The sequence below is a fragment of the Hordeum vulgare genome, chromosome 3H (assembly GCF_904849725.1).
Source record: "Hordeum vulgare subsp. vulgare chromosome 3H, MorexV3_pseudomolecules_assembly, whole genome shotgun sequence".
NCBI classification, from domain to species: Eukaryota; Viridiplantae; Streptophyta; class Magnoliopsida; order Poales; family Poaceae; genus Hordeum; species Hordeum vulgare.
The window spans coordinates 214,524,579-214,544,350 of record NC_058520.1 but is presented as its reverse complement, the minus strand read 5'-3'; positions in this window follow the sequence as shown (position 1 = coordinate 214,544,350).

Sequence of the window (19,772 nt, the reverse complement as noted above, 5' to 3'; positions counted from 1 at the left end):
CGACACATCCACGCGGGAATCCAGTTGCCTAACATTTATTCATCACTTGAGGGGTTGCATGACAGAGTCATCGTCGGGAGTGGTGAAGGAGGAATCACCCTCGATAACCATGACCGACTAGCTGCACTATAGAGATAGCATCATGAGTACTTCGCGAGGTGTCACCCTTGGTACCCAATAGTATCTCTGAAGTGTCGTACAACTAAGGGGGGTTTAAGTGCTGTGTTGGGTCTTGGCTCGTCGATCAGGGATCGAGACTTGATGATAAAGCGGGGGCAACTGGACTAAGGGCTGAACGGGATGACTGCTCCACCTATACTAAACAGTTTTAAGGTGAAGTAGAATAATGTAGCAGTTCATAAAAAATTAGGCTATGCATCAGATATAGGAGCTAACTACAACAGTAGAAAAATTCTAATGCAAGCATGAGGGAGAAAGAATAGGTGATATAGGAATGATCAAGGGGGTTTTCTTGCCTTGTTGCTCTGCGGCAAAGGGCTGGTCGTCAGGAGGGTACTCGTACCCGGCAACATCGTCAGTCTCGGGGTCTACCGGTAAGAAGAGGGGGAAAGAAACAATAAACATAAAAACAAATGCAATCACTAAGAATGACATGTCAAGATGCACGGCTAGGCATGAGCTAACGCAGTATCATCCGTCATAGACGGATCGGGAAAATATCGGATGATATTTCCCGGGTCTATGGCTACTACCGGTCAGATGATCCTAAAGCTAAATGTCCATGTTCATCATGCTAGGAGCATGTGACAGATGAACGGACATCGTAATCGGATTCGTGGGATTTTTCTCAGCAACTTTCATATAAAAATTATTTTCATCTGAGCTACAGATTAATCTCTATGGTTTTTAGGAATTTTAAACATTTTCTGAAATTACAGAATTATTATTAAATCGAAAAAGGCATTTATGACGTTAGCCTGAGGCCAAGCTGACATCAGCAGTCAACCCACGTGTCTCACGTCAAACCTGACAGTTGGGCCCCACCTATCATAGACAGTGGGCATAAACAGTGTTTAAATTAAACTGAACAGGTTAATTAAATGGGTGGGCCCCAAATGTTAGTGACTAATTAGTGTTTCAATTAAATAAATAATTAATTAACAGTTTTAATTAACTAAAAGGGGCAGGGGCCCACATGTCATAGACACAGGGGTGTGGGGCCCCACATGTCAGTGATTGGGCACTTCCGAGTCAGCTAGGTTGACCTGGTCAAGAGGTAGATGGGGCGCCCAGGCCCACGGGCAGGGTCACTAGGGGGTGGCCTTAGTCAGGCGAGGTAAGCCCGGCCGGCGACCGGCCCCGGCGACGACCGGCGCCAGCGACGACCAGAAACGGCGATGACCAGAAACGGCGAGGTGGACGGAAATGCAGCTCTGACCACCGTTTCGAGCGCCACGAGCAGCTACGGGAAGGTGGCACCGCCGCCGTTCCATTTTGGGCATTGGGGCGAGCGGTTCTCGCTGTAATCGTCACCGGCAATGAAGGGGGCGGTGGCCAGTTCGGGCGAGGGACGGAACAACTGTTGGGGCACGTCGCATGGGAAACAAAATTTTTCCTACGCGCACGAAGACCTATCATGGTGATGTCCATCTACGAGAGGGGATTTCCGATCTACGTACCCTTGTAGATCGCACAACAGAAGCGTTAATAAATGCGGTTGATGTAGTGGAACGTCCTCACGTCCCTCGATCTGCCCCACGATCCGTCCCACGATCCGCTCTGATCTAGTGCCGAACGGACGGCACCTCCGCGTTCAGCACACGTACAACTCGACGATGATCTCGGCCTTCTTGATCCAGCAAGAGAGACGGAGAGGTAGATGAGTTCTCTGACAGCGTGACGGCGCTCTGGAGGTTGGTGGTGATCTAATATCAGCAGGGCTCCGCCCGAGCTCCGCAGAAATGCGATCTAGAGGAAAAACCGTGGAGGTATGTGCTCGGGCTGCCGTGGCAAAGTTGTCTCAAATCAGCCGTAAAACCTCCGTATATATAGGTGGGAGGGGAGGGGCCTTGCCTTGGGGCTCAAGGAGACCCAAGGGGTTCGGCCGAACCAAGGGGGGAAGTCCTCCCCTTCCAATCCTAGTCCAACCAGGATTGGAAGGTGGAGTCCTTCTCCACTTTCCCACTCCCCTTTTTTTTCTTTTCTCTTTGATTTTTCTTTCTCCTGCGCATAGGGCCTCTTGGGCTGTCCCACCAGCCCATTAAGGGCTGGTGTGGCACCCCTAAGGCCTATGGGCTTCTCCCGGGTGGATTGGCCCCTCCCGATGAACATCCGGAACCCATTCGTCACTCCCGATACATTCCCGGTAATGCCGAAAACTTTCCGGTAATCAAATGAGGTCATCCTATGTATCAATCTTCGTCTCAGGACCATTCCGGAAACCCTCGTGACGTCCGTGATCTTATCTGGGACTCCGAACAACATTCGGTAACCAACCATATAACTCAAATAGGCATAAAACAACGTCGAACCTTAAGTGTGCAGACCTTGCGGGTTCGAGAACTATGTAGACATGACCCGAGGGACTCCTCGGTCAATATCCAATAGCGGGAGCTGGATGCCCATATTGGATCCTACATATTCCACGAAGATCTTATTGTTTGAACCTCAGTGCCAAGGATTCATATAATCCCGTATGTCATTCCCTTTGTCCTTTGGTATGTTACTTGCCTGAGATTTGATCGTCAGTATCCGCATACCTATTTCAATCTCGTTCACCGGCAAGTCTCTTTACTCATTTCGTAATACAAGATCCCGCAACTTACACTAAGTCACATTGCTTGCAAGGCTTGTGTGCGATGTTGTATTACCGAGTGGGCCCCGAGATACCTCTCCGTCACACGGAGTGACAAATCCCAGTCTTGATCCATACTAACTCAATGGACACCTTCGGAGATACCTGTAGAGCATCTTTATAGTCTCCCACTTACGTTGCAACATTTGATACACACAAGGCATTACTCCGGTGCCAGTGAGTTATATGATCTCATGGTCATAGGAACAAATACTTGACACGCAGAAAACAGTAACAACAAAATGACACAATCAACATGCTACGTTTATGTGACAGCCCGATGCCGGCGTTCGAGAAGATTCCCCTTTATTTCCGTTTTCGTCGTGTGGTTGTTTTTATTTGTTGCATCATCATCGCATCATTTGCATCATCTGCATTGCATCGACATCTCCGTTGCCGTCAGTTTTCAAAAGTTGCATCCGTTGTTAGTTGCCGGTTCTCGTAGTTGTTTGTTCTGAGCCCGTTCACACACGCACGCGCCCGCAGCATCGTCAAACCTTGTTTTAAAAGTGTGTTGAAAACTTTCTCTGATTGGGTTGAGATTTGACGTGCGGGGTTATTTTAATATAGGTAGGCCGCCTGTCAAATTTCGTCGCGATCGGAGTCCGTCTGGTACCCGAACGGTCGACCGTAGCGGCACCATATTCGGTCTATCGTCGGATGTGTCCCGGTGTTTTAAATCACGTTGCGACGCCGCCCGTTTTCCCTCTCGTCTCCGTATAACCACTCTTCACAGCCCACCAGCTTCCACCTAGGCGACCAAGGATAGAATCCTGGGAGCCCCTTTTATTGTGTTGTTTGATCTGTTTTGAGGAGCGCGTGATAGTATAGTTCGCCCAGGGCGCTGCTCCATTTCGGGCCGCAGATTCAGCCCAACATTTTTTTTTCACTTTGCCTATGAATTTAGCTTTTATCAAGGAATTTCTGTTTTACAGGAAAGTCCCCTCCTTTCATGCATATTTCAGAAATTGCATTTTTTTCAAACGTCCGTAGATATTAAACTGTGCGATGGATCGCGACGCAATATATATGTAACTTGTGTAGAATTTCGCGTAGATTATGATTTTATGACTTGCATATTTGTTTGACGGAGTTGGCCGTGCCAAATGCTTAGATTTATGTGCTGTCCTATTATGTTCCCGACCCGTATAATTTCTGTGCGTGTCCGGATTGCCCGTATACCGTAGATTAAATGTCCATGTTTTCGGAATAATTTTTGCATGTATTTTAGAGCGGTCAATTGTAATGTTATGTGTAGGGATTTGCCGGTAACTTATTTTCCCGCGTATAGGTTATTTTTCTCGCATTTATGTGCGGCATTATTTTGTGTTGCAAACCCCACATGTTTTATACGTTTCCGGGGTAGAAAAATCCCATGGATTTTTCTGTGCAATTAGTTTTAGCTTTCGAGTAAGTTAGTTCGAGCGATATTTTGCCGTGATGCCCTTTTGTTTATTTCGTAGGATTTATTCCGTTCTTCGTTTGACAGAGTTGTCAACTAGAGAGTTGTTCTTGGGTGTTTAGTCTAGCCCCTGGTATTTTTGGTTGGAATAGAAATGCATGTTTAGGTGTGGTTTGCTTGCTCTCAAGTTGCTAGAAATAGTGCTGTTTTGGAGGACCTGAAATAATTCGAAGTCTGAAATCTGTTATATTTTGTTGCTGTCTTGTCTTGCTTGTATCTTGTGATCTGTAGCTCTTTTGAGGTTGGTCCAATGGAGTTAGTTGTACCCCTTGTGTTTCTCTAGCATGCTGTAAATTTTCATGCCATTTGGAGTCCTGTAGCTATAGGTTTTGCTGCTGTCAATATTGCTTCAGATCGAAAACTGCACTTCATGAGGTGTAATTTTCACTAAGTCTGAAATAGTGTGTGGGAAGCCATTTTGTGTCTTCTTTTCCTAGTGCTCCTTGCTGCCATGCTAGTTGTTGTTAGTTGTTTGTAGTAGTACTTCTTGCCCTCTTTCGTGCCATGCCTTGCTTGAGTATATCGAAGTTGTGTAGCCCGTAGTTGTGGGGTGTAGAAAATGCTATGTGGCTGATTTTGTCAGCTTGTAGTCATTTCTTGTTTTGCTCGTAGTTGTTGAACCGTAGCTCCGATTTGATCGTGTCCTACATGAAACTTGCTTAGAATCTCGTGTAGTTTCATTTTATCTTGCTGGTTGTATGTTTTGTAGTGCTCGTGACCGTCGTTGCACACATATTGCATTCATGCCATCATATCTTGCGGTGCTTGTATCTTTTGTTCCGTAGCCCCGTTGGAGATGCTCTTTATGTGTAAATTGCTTGCCATGACGGGTAGAATCACGTGAACCTATTTGTTTTGCTGTTTAACAACTATTTAATTGTGTTAGTTCAGATCTGGATAGAATTGTTAATTAACATGTGGGGTTGTTTCGGAGGTGCTATATGTCATTTCCGACCTCATTTAAAATGCCTAGATAGGTAGATTAATTGCGCTTCACCTCTTGCCATGTTTAACCATATTTAATATCGACGTGTACCTAATCGAGATAGAACTAAATAATTAACGTGGAGTTTCGTCAATATGCAACTCGTTGCATATTGAACTTCACTAAATGTGTAGTGTTTGATTGTGTGAATTGTCATGCCGTGTCTTGCATGTTTTCAGCTGCTCATGCATCATTTGTGTTGTTGCATCGTGTGGTGAATTTCGTGTGTTGATTTGTGTTTCCAGTTTGCTTCGTCTCGATAGAGTTCCGCAAGCGTGTCGGATTGTGAGGACCCGTTCGACTACGTCAGTTCATCTGCTTCACGGAGGCATTCTTCTTCCAAGAGGGATCTCAAGCAAGATGATCATTTCCCCAGATACCATTACTATCATTGCCATGCTAGTTTTATCGCTTCTATCGATTATGTCTCGTTGCCTACCACCTGTTAAATATCAGCCTCTCAACAATGCCATGTTAACCTTCAACCTGTTCGACCAGCAAACCACTGATTGGCCATGTTACCGCTTGCTTAACCCTGTGTTAGCGTTGCTAGTTGCAGGTGCATTGCTTCCATGTGAAAGCATGGGTTCCTTGTTATATCATCATATTAATTGCTATTTAAACTTAATGCACCTATACACTTGGTAAATGGTGGAAGGCTCGGCCTTTCTAGCCTGGTGTTTTGTTCCACCTTTGCCCCCTTAGTTTCGGCTACCGGTGTTATGTTCCATAATTGAGCGCTCCTAACACGATCGGGGTTGTTATGGGGACCCCCTTGATAATTCGTTTTAGATTAAGACTAGTCTGGCAAGGCCCAACTTTGGTACTACATTTGCCTAATAACCTAATAATAATGCATAGGGACCCGCCGGCACCCGCGGACTAATTTAATCAACCCCCGGGCCAGTGCTCCTCATGAGTGTTGGTCCCACCTGAGCGATGTCCGTCTCCCCTCTGGTCACCCGGAGGTTTAGTGATCCCGACGTCTAGCTCATCCGCCGTGTCCTGAGAACGAGGTACGCGACTCCTATCGGGATCGTCGACACGTCGGGCGGCCTTGCTGGATTAGTTTTACCTTTGACGAAATATCTTGTGCATCGGGATTCCGGTGATGCTTTGGGTAATCTGAGAGTGGAGGTTTTCCACTAGGGAATCCGACGAGATCGCGAGCTTCGTGATTGAGGATTTCTATGCGGCTTGTGGTAATTTGTGATGGACTAGTTGGAGCACCCCTGCAGGGTTAAATCTTTTCGGAAAGCCGTGCCCGCGGTTATGTGGCAACGTGGAAACTTTGTTTAACACTGGTTCTAGATAACTTGAAGTTAACTTAATTAAAACTTGCGAACTGTGTGCGTAACCGTGACTGTCTCCTTCGTGAGTTCTTACTCTGATCGAGGACACGGTGGGGTTATGTCTGACGTAGGTAGGTGTTCAGGATCATTCATTTGATCATCAGTAGTCACGTTCGTTATGCGTAGATCATCCCCCTCTTTATTCTTGTACTCGTAAGTTTAGCCACCAAATATATGCTTAGCCGCTGCTGCAACCTCACCACTTAACCATACCTCACCCATTAAGCTTTGCTAGTCTTGATACCTTTGGAAATGAGATTGCTGAGTCCCCTGTGGCTCACAGATTCCTACAACACCAGTTGCAGGTACAGGTAAAGGTTACTTGACGCGAGGGCATTGATTGTTCATTTAGAGTTGCTTCTTCTTCTTCTTCTTCATCGATCTAGGATGGGTTCCAGGCCGGCAGCCTGGGATAGCAAGGATGGACGTCGTGTCATTTTCTCGTTTGTTTTCGTCCGTAGTCGGACCCTGCTCTTCTTCATGATGTTTATGTAATGTACTGTTGTGTCTCTGATGTAGCTTGTGGCGAGTGTAAGCCAATTCTTTATATATATCTCTTCTTTTAAGTACATGTACTTGTAACGATATCCATTCTTGCGACACGATGAGATGCGCTTCTATCCCTGACGAGGCCCTCATGCCAAATTGAGGATAGGGTCGCATCTTGGGCGTGACAGTTTATTAGTTTGGGTCTAGTCCATCACATGATTCTCCTAATGATGTGATCCCGTTATCAAGTGACAACACTTGCCTATGGTCAGGAAACCTTGACCATCTTTGATCAACGAGCTAGTCAACTAGAGGCTTACTAGGGACAGTGTTTTGTCTATGTATCCACACAAGTATTGTGTTTCCAATCAATACAATTATAGCATGGATAATAAACGGTTATCATGAACAAAGAAATATAATAATAACTAATTTATTATTGCCTATAGGGTATATTTCCAACAGTCTCCCATTTGCACTAGAGTCAATAATCTAGTTCACATCACCATGTGATTCTAACGAATCCAACACTCATATAGTTTTGGGGTCTGATCACGTCTTGCTCGTGAGAGAGGTTTTAGTCAACGGTTTTGAAACTTTCAGATCCGTGTGTTCTTTACAAATCCTTATGTCATCTTATAGATGGTGCTACTACGTGCTATTCAGAGAATACTCCAAATATCTACTCTACTTATACGAATCCGTTTCACTACTTATAGTTATTCGGATTAGTGTCAAAGCTTGCATCGATGCAACCCTTTACGACGAAATCTTTAACCACCTCCATAATCGAGAAAAATTCCTTAGTCCATTAGTTACTAAGGATAACTTTGACCGCTGTTAGTGATTCAATCATGGATCACTCTCCGTACCTCTCAATAGACTTGAGGCAAGGCACACATTACGTGCGGTACTCAGCATGGCATACTTTAGAGTCTACAACTAAGGCATAGGGGACGGCCTTCGTCCTTTCTCTTTCTTCTGCCGTGGTCAGGCTTTTGAGTCTTACTCATATTCACACCTTACAACACAGTCAAGAACTCCTTCTTCGCTGATCTATTTTGAACTCCTTCAAAAACTTGTCAAGGCATGCATCTTGTTGAAACTTCCATCAAGCATTTCAATCTATCTCCATAGATGTTGATGCTCAACGTTCAAGTAGCTCACTCCAGGTATTCCTTTGAAAAACTCTTTTCAAACAACCCTTTTATGCTTCACAGAAATTCTACATTACTTCCGATCAACAATATGTCAACCACATATACTTATTAGAAATTCTATAGTGCTCCCACTCACTTCTTTGGAAATACAAGTTTCTCATAAACCTTGTACACACCCAAAATCTTTGATCATCTCATCAAAGTGTATATTCCAACTCCGAGATGCTTTCACCAGTCCATTGAAGGATCGCTGGAGCTTGCATACTTGTTAGTATCTTTAGGATCGACAAAACCATCTAGTTGTTTCACATACAATTTTTCCTCAAGGAAACCGTCGAGGAAATAATGTTTTGACATCCTATGTGTAATATTTCATAAATAATGCAGCAACTACTAACATAATTCTAATAGACTTTTTAGCATCGCTACGAGTGAGAAAGTCTCATCATAGTCAACTGTTTGATCTTGTCGGAAACATCTCTGCGACAAGTCGAGCTTTTCTCAATGGTGACGTTTCACCATCATCGTTTGTCTTCCTTTTAAAGATCCATCTTTACTTAATAGTCCTACGACCATCAAGTAGTTCTTCCAAGGTCTATACTTTGTTCTCACATATGGATTCTCTCTCGGATTTCATGGCCTCCAGCCATTTGACGGAATCCGGGCCCACCATTGCTTCTTCATAGCTCGCAGGTTCATTGTTGTTCAACAACATGACCTCCAAGACAGGGTCACCGTACCACTCTGTAGTAGTATGCGACCTTATCGACCCACGAGGTTTGTAGTAACTTGATCCAATGCTTAATGATCACCATCATCAGCTTCCACTTCAATTGGTGTAGGCGCCACAAGAACAACTTCCTGCGCCTTGCTATACACTGGTTGAAGTGACGGTTCAATAACCTCATCAAGTTCCACCACTCTCCCACTCAATTCTTTCGAGAGAAACCTTTCCTCGAGAAAGTATCCGTTTCTAGAAACAAACATTTTTCTCCCGGATCTGAGATAGGAGATGTATCCAACTGTTTTGGATATCCTATGAAGATGCTTTTATCCGCTTTGGGTTCGAGCTTATCAGACTAAAACTTTTTCACATAAGCATCGCAACCCCAAACTTTCAAGAACCAACAACTTAGATTTCTCTAAACCTCAGTCTATACCGTGTCATCTCAACGGAAATACGCGGTGCCCTATTTAAAGTGAATGTGGTTGTCTCTTATGCATAACCCATAAACGATAGTGGTAATTCAATAAGAGACATCATAGTATGCACCATATCAAATAGTGCGCGGCTATGACGTTTAGACACATCATCACACTATGGTGTTCCAGGTGGCATGAACTGCGAAACAATTTCCACATTGTCTTAACTGCATACCAAAACTCGTAACTCAGATATTCATCTCTATGATCATATCGTAGTCAGTTTATCCTCTTGTCACGACGATCTTCACTCTGAAATTGCCTTGAACTTTTCAATATTTCAGACTTGTGATTCATCAAGTAAATACTCCTGTATCTACTCAAATCGTCAGCGAAGTAAGAACATAACGATATCCACTGCGTGCCTTATCACTCATTGGACTGCACACATCAAAAATGCATTACTCCCAACAAGTTATTCTTTTGTTTCATGTGGCATGTTTTGCATGTCTCAAGTGATTCAAAATCAAGCGAGTCCAAACGATCCATCTCTCATGGAGTTTCTTCATGCATTTATACCAACAGGTATGGTTTGCATGTCTCAAACATTTCAAAAATGAGTGAGTACAAAGATCCATCAGCATGGAGCTTCTACATATATTTTATACCAACATGACTCAAGTGGCAGTGCCACAACTAAGTGGTACTATCATTATTACTTTGTATCTTTTGGCACTAATATTATGAACATGTGTAACACTACGATCGAGACTCAATAAACCATTGAGGGTAATTATTCAAGCAAATAGAACAACTATTATTCTCTTTAAATGAATAATCGTATTGCAATAAACACGATCCAATCATGTTCATGCTCAACACAAACACCAAATAACAATTATTTAGGTTTTACTACCAATCTCGATGATAGAGGGAGCGTGCGGCGTTTGATCACATTAACCTTGGAAACACTTCCAACACTTATCGTCACCTCGCCTTTAGCTAGTCTCCGTTTATACCATAGCTTTCATTTCGTGTTACTAGTCACTTAGCAACCGAACCAATATCCAATAACCTCGCGCTACTAGGAGTACTAGTAAAGTACACACCAACATCATGTATATCAAATATACTTCTTTCGACTTTGCCAACCTTCTTATCTACCAAGTATCTAGAGTTGCTCCGCCTCAGTGACCGTTCCCCTCATAACAGAAGCACTTAGTCTCGGGCTTGGGTTTAATCTTGGGGCTCTTCATTGTGCAACAACTGTTTTGCCATTTCACGAAGTATCCCTTCTGGCCCTTGCCTTTCTCGAAACTTAGTGGTTTTACTAACCATCAACTATTGATGCTCCTTTTTGATTTCTACTTTCGTAGTGTCAAACATCGCGAATCGGTCAAGGATCATTGTATCTATCCTTGATATGTTATAGTTCATCACGAAGCTCCCACAGCTTGGTGGCAGTGACTTTGGAGAACCATCACCATCTCATCTGGAAGATTAACTCCCACTTGATTCAAGCGATTGTCGTACTCAGACAATCTGAGTATACGCTCAACGATTGAGCTTTTTCTCCTTTACTTCATGGACAAAGAATCTTGTCGGAGGTCTCATACCTCTTAACAAGGGCACAAGCATGAAATCACAATTTCATCTCTTTAGAACATCTCTTATGTTCCGTGACGTTTCAAAACGTCTTCGGCACCTTGCTTCTAAGCCATCAAGTATTTTGCACTGAACTATTGCGTAGTCATCAGAAACGTGTATGTCGGATGTTCACAGCATCCACAGACGACGCTCGAGGTGCAGCACACCGAGTGGTGCATTAAGGACATAAACCTTCTGCGTAGCAATGAGGACAACCCTTAGTTTTACAGACTCAGTCCGCAAAGTTTGCTACTATCAGTTTTCAACTAAATTTTCTCTAGGAACAAATAAAAAATAGTAGAGCTATAGCGCAAGATACATCGTAATTCGCAAAGACCATTAGACTATGTTCATGACAATTAGTTCAATTAATCATATTACTTAAGAACTCCCACTCAAAAAGTACATCTCTCTAGTCATTTGAGTGGTACATGATCCAAATCCACTATCTCAAGTCCGATCATCACGTGAGTCGAGAATAGTTTCAGTGGTAAGCATCTCTATGCTAATCATATCTCCTATACTATTCATGCTCGACCTTTCGGTCTCATGTGTTCCGAGGCCATGTTTGCACATGCTAGGCTCATCAAGCTTAACCCGAGTGTTCCGCGTGTGCAACTGTTTTGCACCAGTTGTATGTGAACGTTGAGTCTATCACACCCGATCATGACGTGGTGTCTCGAAACGATGAACTGTCGCAACGGTGCACAGTCGGGGAGAACACAATTTCGCCTTGAAATTTTAGTGAGAGATCACCTCATAATGCTACCGTCGTTCTAAGCAAGATAAGGTGCATAAAGGATTAACATCACATGCAATTCATAAGTGACATGATATGGCCATCATCATGTGCTTCTTGATCTCCATCACCAAAGCACCGGCACGATCTTCTTGTCACCGGCGCCACACCATGATCTCCATCATCATGATCTCCATCAACGTGTCACCATCGGGGTTGTCGTGCTACTCATGCTATTACTACTAAAGCTACATCCTAGCAATATAGTAAACACATCTGCAAGCACAAACGTTAGTTTAAAGACAACCCTATGGCTCCTGCCGGTTGCGGTACCATCGACGTGCAAGTTGACATTAACTATTACAACATGATCATCTCATAAATACAATATATCTCATCACGTCGTTGGCCATATCACATCACAAGTATACCCTGCAAAAACAAGTTAGACGTCCTCTAATTGTTGTTGCATGTTTTACGTGGTTGCCATGGGTATCTAGTAGGATCGCATCTTACTTACGCAAACACCACAATGGAGATGTATGAATTTCTATTTAACCTCTCTCCAAGGACCTCCTCGGTCAAATCCGATTCAACTAAAGTTGGAGAAACCGACACTTGCGAGTCATCTTTGAGCAACGGGGTTGCTCGTAGCGATGAAACCAGTCTCTCGTAACCGTACGAGTAATGTCGGTCCGAGCCGCTTCGATCCAAAAATACCGCGGAATCAAGAAAAGACTAAGGAGGGCAGCAAATCGCACATCACCGCCCACAAAAACTTTTGTGTTCTACTCAAGATAACAATTACGCATGTACCTAGCTCATGATGCCACTGTTGGGGAACGTCGCATGGGAAACAAAAATTTTCCTACGCGCACGAAGACCTATCATGGTGTTGTCCATCTACGAGAGGGGATTTCCGATCTACATACCCTTGTAGATCGCACAACAGAAGCGTTAATAAACGCGGTTGATGTAGTGGAACGTCCTCACGTCCCTCGATCCGCCCCGCGAACCGTCCCACGAACCGTCCCACGATCCGTCCCACGATCCGCTCCGATCTAGTGCCGAACGGACGGCACCTCCGCGTTCAGCACACGTACAACTCGATGATGATCTCGGCCTTCTTGATCCAGCAAGAGAGACGGAGAGGTAGATGAGTTCTCCGACAGCATGACGACGCTCCGGAGGTTGGTGGTGATCTAATCTCAGCAGGGCTCCGCCCGAGCTCCGCAGAAACGCGATCTAGAGGGAAAACCGTGGAGGTATGTGGTCGGGCTGCCGTGGCAAAGTTGTCTCAAATCATCCCTAAAACCTCCGTATATATAGGTGGGAGGGGAGGGGCCTTGTCTTGGGTCTCAAGGAGCCCCAAGGGGTTCGGCCGAACCAAGGGGGGAAGTCCTCCCCTTTCAATCCTAGTCCAACTAGGATTGGAAGGTGGAGTCCTTCTCTACTTCCCACTTCCTTTTTTTTTCTTTTCTCCTTGATTTTTCTTTCTCCTACACATAGGGCCTCTTGGGCTGTCCCACCATCCCACTAAGGGCTCGTGTGGCACCCCTAAGGCCTATGGGCTTCTCCCGGGTGGATTGGCCCCTCCCAGTGAACATCCGGAACCCATTCGTCACTCCCGATACATTCCCGGTAATGCTGAAAACTTTCCGGTAATCAAATGAGGTCATCCTATGTATCAATCTTCGTCTTCGGACCATTCTGGAAACCCTCGTGACGTTCATGATCTCATCCGGGACTCCGAACAACATTCGGTAACCAACCATATAACTCAAATACGCATAAAACAACGTCGAACCTTAAGTGTGCAGACCGTGCGGGTTTGAGAACTATGTAGACATGACCCGAGGGGCTCCTCGGTCAACATCCAATAGAGGGACCTGGATGCCCATATTGGATCCTACATATTCTACGAAGATCTTATTGTTTGAACCTCAGTGCCAAGGATTCATATAATCCCGTATGTCATTCCCTTTGTCCTTCGGTATGTTACTTGCCCGAGATTTGATCGTCATTATCCGCATACCTATTTCAATCTCGTTTACCGGCAAGTCTCTTTACTCGTTCCGTAATACAAGATCCCGCAACTTACACTAAGTCACATTGCTTGCAAGGCTTGTGTGTGATGTTGTATTACCGAGTGGGCCCCGAGATACCTCTCTGTCACACGGAGTGACAAATCCCAGCCTTGATCCATACTAACTCAAAGGACACCTTCGGAGATACCTGTAGAGCATCTTTATAGTCACCCAGTTACGTTGCGATGTTTTATACACACAAGGCATTCCTCCGGTGCCAGTGAGTTATATGATCTCATGGTCATAGGAACAAATACTTGACACGAAGAAAACAGTAGCAACAAAATGACACGATCAACATGCTACGTTTATTAGTTTGGGTCTAGTCCATCACATGATTCTCCTAATGATGTGATCCCGTTATCAAGTGACAACACTTGCCTATGGTTAGGAAACCTTGACCATCTTTGATCAACGAGCTAGTCAACTAGAGGCTTACTAGGGTCAGTGTTTTGTCTATGTATCCACACAAGTATTGTGTTTCCAATCAATAGAATTATAGCATGGATAATAAACGATTATCATGAACAAAGAAATATAATATAACTAATTTATTATTGCCTCTAGGGCATATTTCCAATAGTCTCCCACTTGCACTAGAGTCAATAATCTAGTTCACATCACCATGTGATTCTAACGAATCCAACACTCATATAGTTCTGGGGTCTGAGCACGTCTTGCTCGTGAGAGAGGTTTTAGTCAACGGTTCTGAAACTTTCAGATCCGTGTGTTCTTTACAAATCCTTATGTCATCTTATAGATGCTGCTACTACGTGCTATTCAGAGAATACTCCAAATATCTACTCTATTTATATGAATCCGTTTCACTACTTATAGTTATTCGGATTAGTGTCAAAGCTTGCATCGACGCAACCCTTTACGACGAACTCTTTAACCACCTCCATAATCAAGAAAAATTCCTTAGTCCATTAGTTACTAAGGATAAATTTGACCGCTCTTAGTGATTCAATCATGGATCACTCTTTGTACCGCTCAATAGACTTGAGGCAAGGCACACATTACGTGCGGTACTCAGCATGGCATACTTTAGTGTCTACAGCTAAGGCATAGGGGACGACCTTCGTCCTTTCTCTTTCTTCTGCCGTGGTCGGGCTGCGAACTGCTGTACTTTCTGGACGCCTATTCAGGCTACCATCAAATGAAGCTAGATCCAGCTGATCGCCTGAAGACCTCCTTTATCACGCCCCGACGTTCGGTCTGAAGAACGCTGGTGCCACATTTCAGCGCTGCATGCATTAGTGCCTCCTGCCATAGATTGGCAGAAACATCCACGTCTATGTGGATGACATCATCATCAAGACCAAGCAACACTTCAGTCTCCATGACGAATTGCGGGAGACGTTCGCCAATCTGTGCGAGTACAAGATCCGGCTCAACCCGGAGACATGCGTCTTAGGGGTTCCAGGCGGCAAGCTCTTGGGGTTCTTCGTGTCCGCTCGTGGCAACGAAGCGAACCCTCAGAAGATCGGAACCATCGAGTGGATGGTGAAGCCGGCTCGAATCTTTGACGTCCAGAAGTTCATGGCTGCCTGGCGTCCCTTAGCCGGCTCGTCAGCCCGCTCGGCGAGAAGGCACTTCCACTCTATCAGTTGATGAAGAAAACAACCAAGTTCGAGTGGAACGACCAGGCAGGCGAAGCCTTCCGCGACCTCAAGCGCGTCATCTCAAGCCTGCTAATCTTGGTGGCGCCGGCTGAAAGGAACCCATTCTCATATACATTGAAGCGACAACTCGCGTGGTTAGTGTGATCTTCTTAGTAGAACGCAAGGAGGAGGGCAATTTACTGTTAGTGCAACGCCCTATCTATTACCTCAACGAGGTTTGTCCGCCTCCAAGCAAAACTAATCCCACTACCAAAAATGTGTTATGTTGTTTACCTTGCCGCAAAGAATTTGAAGCAATACTTCCAAGCGCATCCCATCACTGTGGTGAGCACTGCTCCACTTTAAGAAATCATGGGCAACCGTGATGGTTTGGGCCGGATTGCCAAGTTGTCTATCTCCATGGCCAACCGCGACATCCGCTACGAGCCATGCACTGCCATCAAGTCCTAGGTGGTGGCCGACTTCCTCATCGATTGGGCCGAAACCCAATTCATGCCACCACCTCGTGACTCCACTCATTGGTAGATGCACTTCGACGGCTCGAAGATGCGAACTGGACTGGAGCCGACATCGTCTTGACGTTTCCGAAAGGGGACCAACTCAAGTATGCTCTCGAGATACACTTCGCCGCCTCCAACAACATCGCCGAGTACGAAGTGCTCGCTCATGGCCTCCGGCTTGCCACAAAGATAGGCATCCGGCGGACCCTCTGCTTCGGCAACTCGGATCTCGTGGTGCAGCAAGTCTCTGGCGAATGGGATGCCAGGGACACCAACATGGCAAGCAACCGCTTCCTCATCCAACAGCTCAGCGACCCTTTCATGGATTGTGAGTTTCAACATGTCCCCAGGGCGGACAACGAGGTGGCTGGTACCTTAGCCAAGGTCGGCTCTACAAGGCAGGCCATTCCAGCCGGCGTCTTCCTCGAGCAGCTGCACAAGCCCTCTATCAAGCCGTCTCCGGAATCGGCGTTGATTTTTGTGCCGACACCCCTCAGTACCAATGAGGTCAGCTACGCCAGTTTCGCCGGCTACAGCTACTTTGCCGGCTACGGCTGCTTCGCCGGCTACAACAACAATTCCGGCTACGCCAAGCCTTGAATCCTTTCGGCTTGACACCCAATGGGTGGCCGTCATGGAGGTGGACGGTGTGCCGGTTGCCACAACGGCAACACAGACAGAAAGTCTCGAGCCTGCGACTGCTTCAACAAGCGCGGGGGCTGCAGAAGCCCCCTATACTTAGGTCGAGACGGAGCCAGCCCTTGTGTCGGCTCCATCGTGGGCTCAACCCATCTTGGCCTTCCTTCTGCGCGACGAACTTCCTCAAGATCAGGCGGAGGCAAGGTAGATTCAGCGTCGATCAGCAGCCTACGCCATCATCAATCGCGAGCTGGTTCGACGTAGCGTGACTAGTGTATTCCAGCGCTGCGTCGAGTCAGAAAAGGGGTAAGAGATCCTCAGAGACATACACCAAGGTGAGTGTGGGCATCATGGCTCCTCCAAAACCCTGGTGGCCAAGGCGTTCTGCCACCGATTCTACTGGCCCACGACCCTCGAGGAGGCCGTGGACATGGTCAACAAATGTGAAGGCTGTCAACGCTTCAACACGCAGAGCCACATGCCGGCTTCAGCTCTCAAAACCATCCCCCTGGCATGGCTGTTTGCCGTCTAGGGGCTGATATGGTGGGGCCATTCAAGACCGCTCGAGGCAGCATGACACTCCTCTTGGTGGCTATTGATAAATTCACCAAGTGGATCGAGGCTAGGCCCATTAAGAAGCTTGACGGCCCCACGACCGTCAGGTTCATCAAGGACATCGTTGTCCGCTACGACGTCCCCCCACAACATCATCACCGACAGCGACACCAACTTCGCCAAGGGTGCTTTGGCACTCTACTGCTCCAAGGAAGGCATCCAACTTGACTTGGCTTTGGTGGCACACCCGCAATCCAATGGTCAGGTGGAGAGGGCCAACGGCCTCATCCTGGCTGGCATCAAGCCAAGGCTGTTGGCGCCACTCATGAGGTCAGCCGGCTGCTAGATTGAAGAGCTGTCGGCTGTGTTGTGGAGCCTCCACACCACGCCGAACCGGTCAACCGGCTTCACACCATTCTTTCTGGTATACGGGTCCGAGGCAATCATCCCCACGGATGTCGAGTTCGACTCGCCTCAGGTCACCTTATACACAGAGACAGAAGCGAAGGAGGCAAGAGAAGACGGCGTCGATCTGCTCGAGGAGGCACGAGATCTAGCCTTGAGCCTGACGGCCATATACCAGCAGAAGCTGAGGTACTACCACAGGAAGAAGATCAAGCCTCTCTCCTTTAGGGAGGGGGTACTTGGTACTCAGAAGAATCCAGCGAACAGCCGGCCAGCACAAGCTCTCTTCCCCATGGGAGGGACCTTTCATCATCAGCCGGGCAATGCATAAGAATGCATACTACGTGATTGATGCCCAGAAGACAAGGAAGCGCAAGAGAGACGACTCCGGGCAGGAGAGGGAGCGTCCATGGAACACGGCATTGCTTCGCGTGTTCTATTGCTAGAATGCAAAAGAGGAAAAAGAAAAGATCATGTACGTATGTATCTTCCTCCATTTTCGGGATCTTCAATGAATGCAAGGGGTGTTCCAAGCCGATGCTTGGCACACGCCTCTTTTGGATTCATGGCAAGAGTCTTTCACTCAGTTGTGAGTCTCCTAGTCCGGCTCCACGGGCTCGGGGGCTCGCTAGCCGGCTTGAACAATTTCCTTAGTTGTAGATGAGCGTATAGTGTACGCCGGACCGAAACCTTGCCGTCTCACAACAGCTACAGACCGGCTCCCGGCTGTCCGGCTAACGAGGCGTTGGTAGGGAAGGCTGGTTGCATGAAAAGTTCAACTACAAAAAGGGTTGCCGGCTCGGGTTGGTTTGATCATCTTTCGATCTTATTATTCTAGCCGGCTTCTGCTGGCTTGTTTTTGAATCTTAAAGTCTTGATGGCTTCGAAAAATCTAAGTCTGATATTCTCAAAGGCAAAAGTCTCATCCCAGTCACGAACCGGCTCCCGGCTGTCGGGCTGGCGAGGTGGATGTTAGAGAGAATAAAGGGGTTGGAGAAAAAGAATTTAAATAGGAATCAAAAGATGAAAATACGAGTTAGCAAGCATGGTGTTTACGAATTCAATGCAGAATGACATAACATATGTTACATTTGAAAGCATTCAAAAGGCCCACAGCCGAAGTTCATTACAATAAACACCCCGAGTGGGTGGAACTGTTGGACTGACGATACAATGCAGACAAAAAAAAAAAAAGAACCAGCTAAGGCGCAGCGGCTCCGTCTCTGGCCCTGGCTGCAGCTCCTGAAGTGGTGGCTTCACCATCGCCGGCTACGCCCGTGGCGGATGCACCGTCTCCACCACGAGAGGCTCCGGCTCCGTCCTTCGCGGTCGAGTCCACATAAGCCTCGCTGCTGGAGTCAGCAGCCTCCTCCTCAAGGGCCGCCTCGGCTGAGCTGCCATCGGCGTCATAAGGCTGAAGATGGTGCAAGTCCTCAGGGACCACGTTGCCATCTTCATCCCGCTCCAAGTTGAGCTCGTCCCAGGCGGCGAAAGAAGCAATGCCGTTGGCCCTCATTTCCAGCTGGTCCTCCAGGGCCTGCAGCTCCCCCTCCAAGCCGGCGGTCTGCGCGGCGAGCTTGCCCAAGTCCAGGTTACGATACCACGACTTGGCCAAGCGAAGCGTGAGGTACGCACCAACGCGCGCGACTGAGGCGTGCCAGGCGTCGAGGCGGGCGCTGCCGGCTTCAAGCCAGCGGGACATCCAGCTCATTGACGCCGGCTCCACGGCCTCGGGCCAGATTGCCCTTATCATCGACGAGCTTGCACTCTGGAGCCTCTCCAGGGAGTTGGCCAGGACGAGAAGGCGGGCCCTGATGCCAACGACAATCTCCTCCACAGACTAGCCGGCGTCGGCATCCACCTCTGACCAGCAGCGCGGCGCTCCTCGCGGCTAGTCTCCAAAGCCGTTTCAGCCGCTTCCCGTGTCCTAGGAAAGATTCCTGGGGTATGGGAAGTGGTGCGAAGAGGAATAAGAGAGGAGGTAACCAACAAAAAAGGAAGATCAAGACAAGATAAAGAAAGGCTTACGGTTGAAATGGATGTCGGTCTCGCGAGCTTCCTCCAAGGCCTCGCGCTCCCGCACCGTGCTCTATCGAGTCACGCGGGAGAGCTCATCTCGGAGGGCCTCGGCCGCCTCCATCACCTTAGGCAGCTACGCATGCCTTTGGA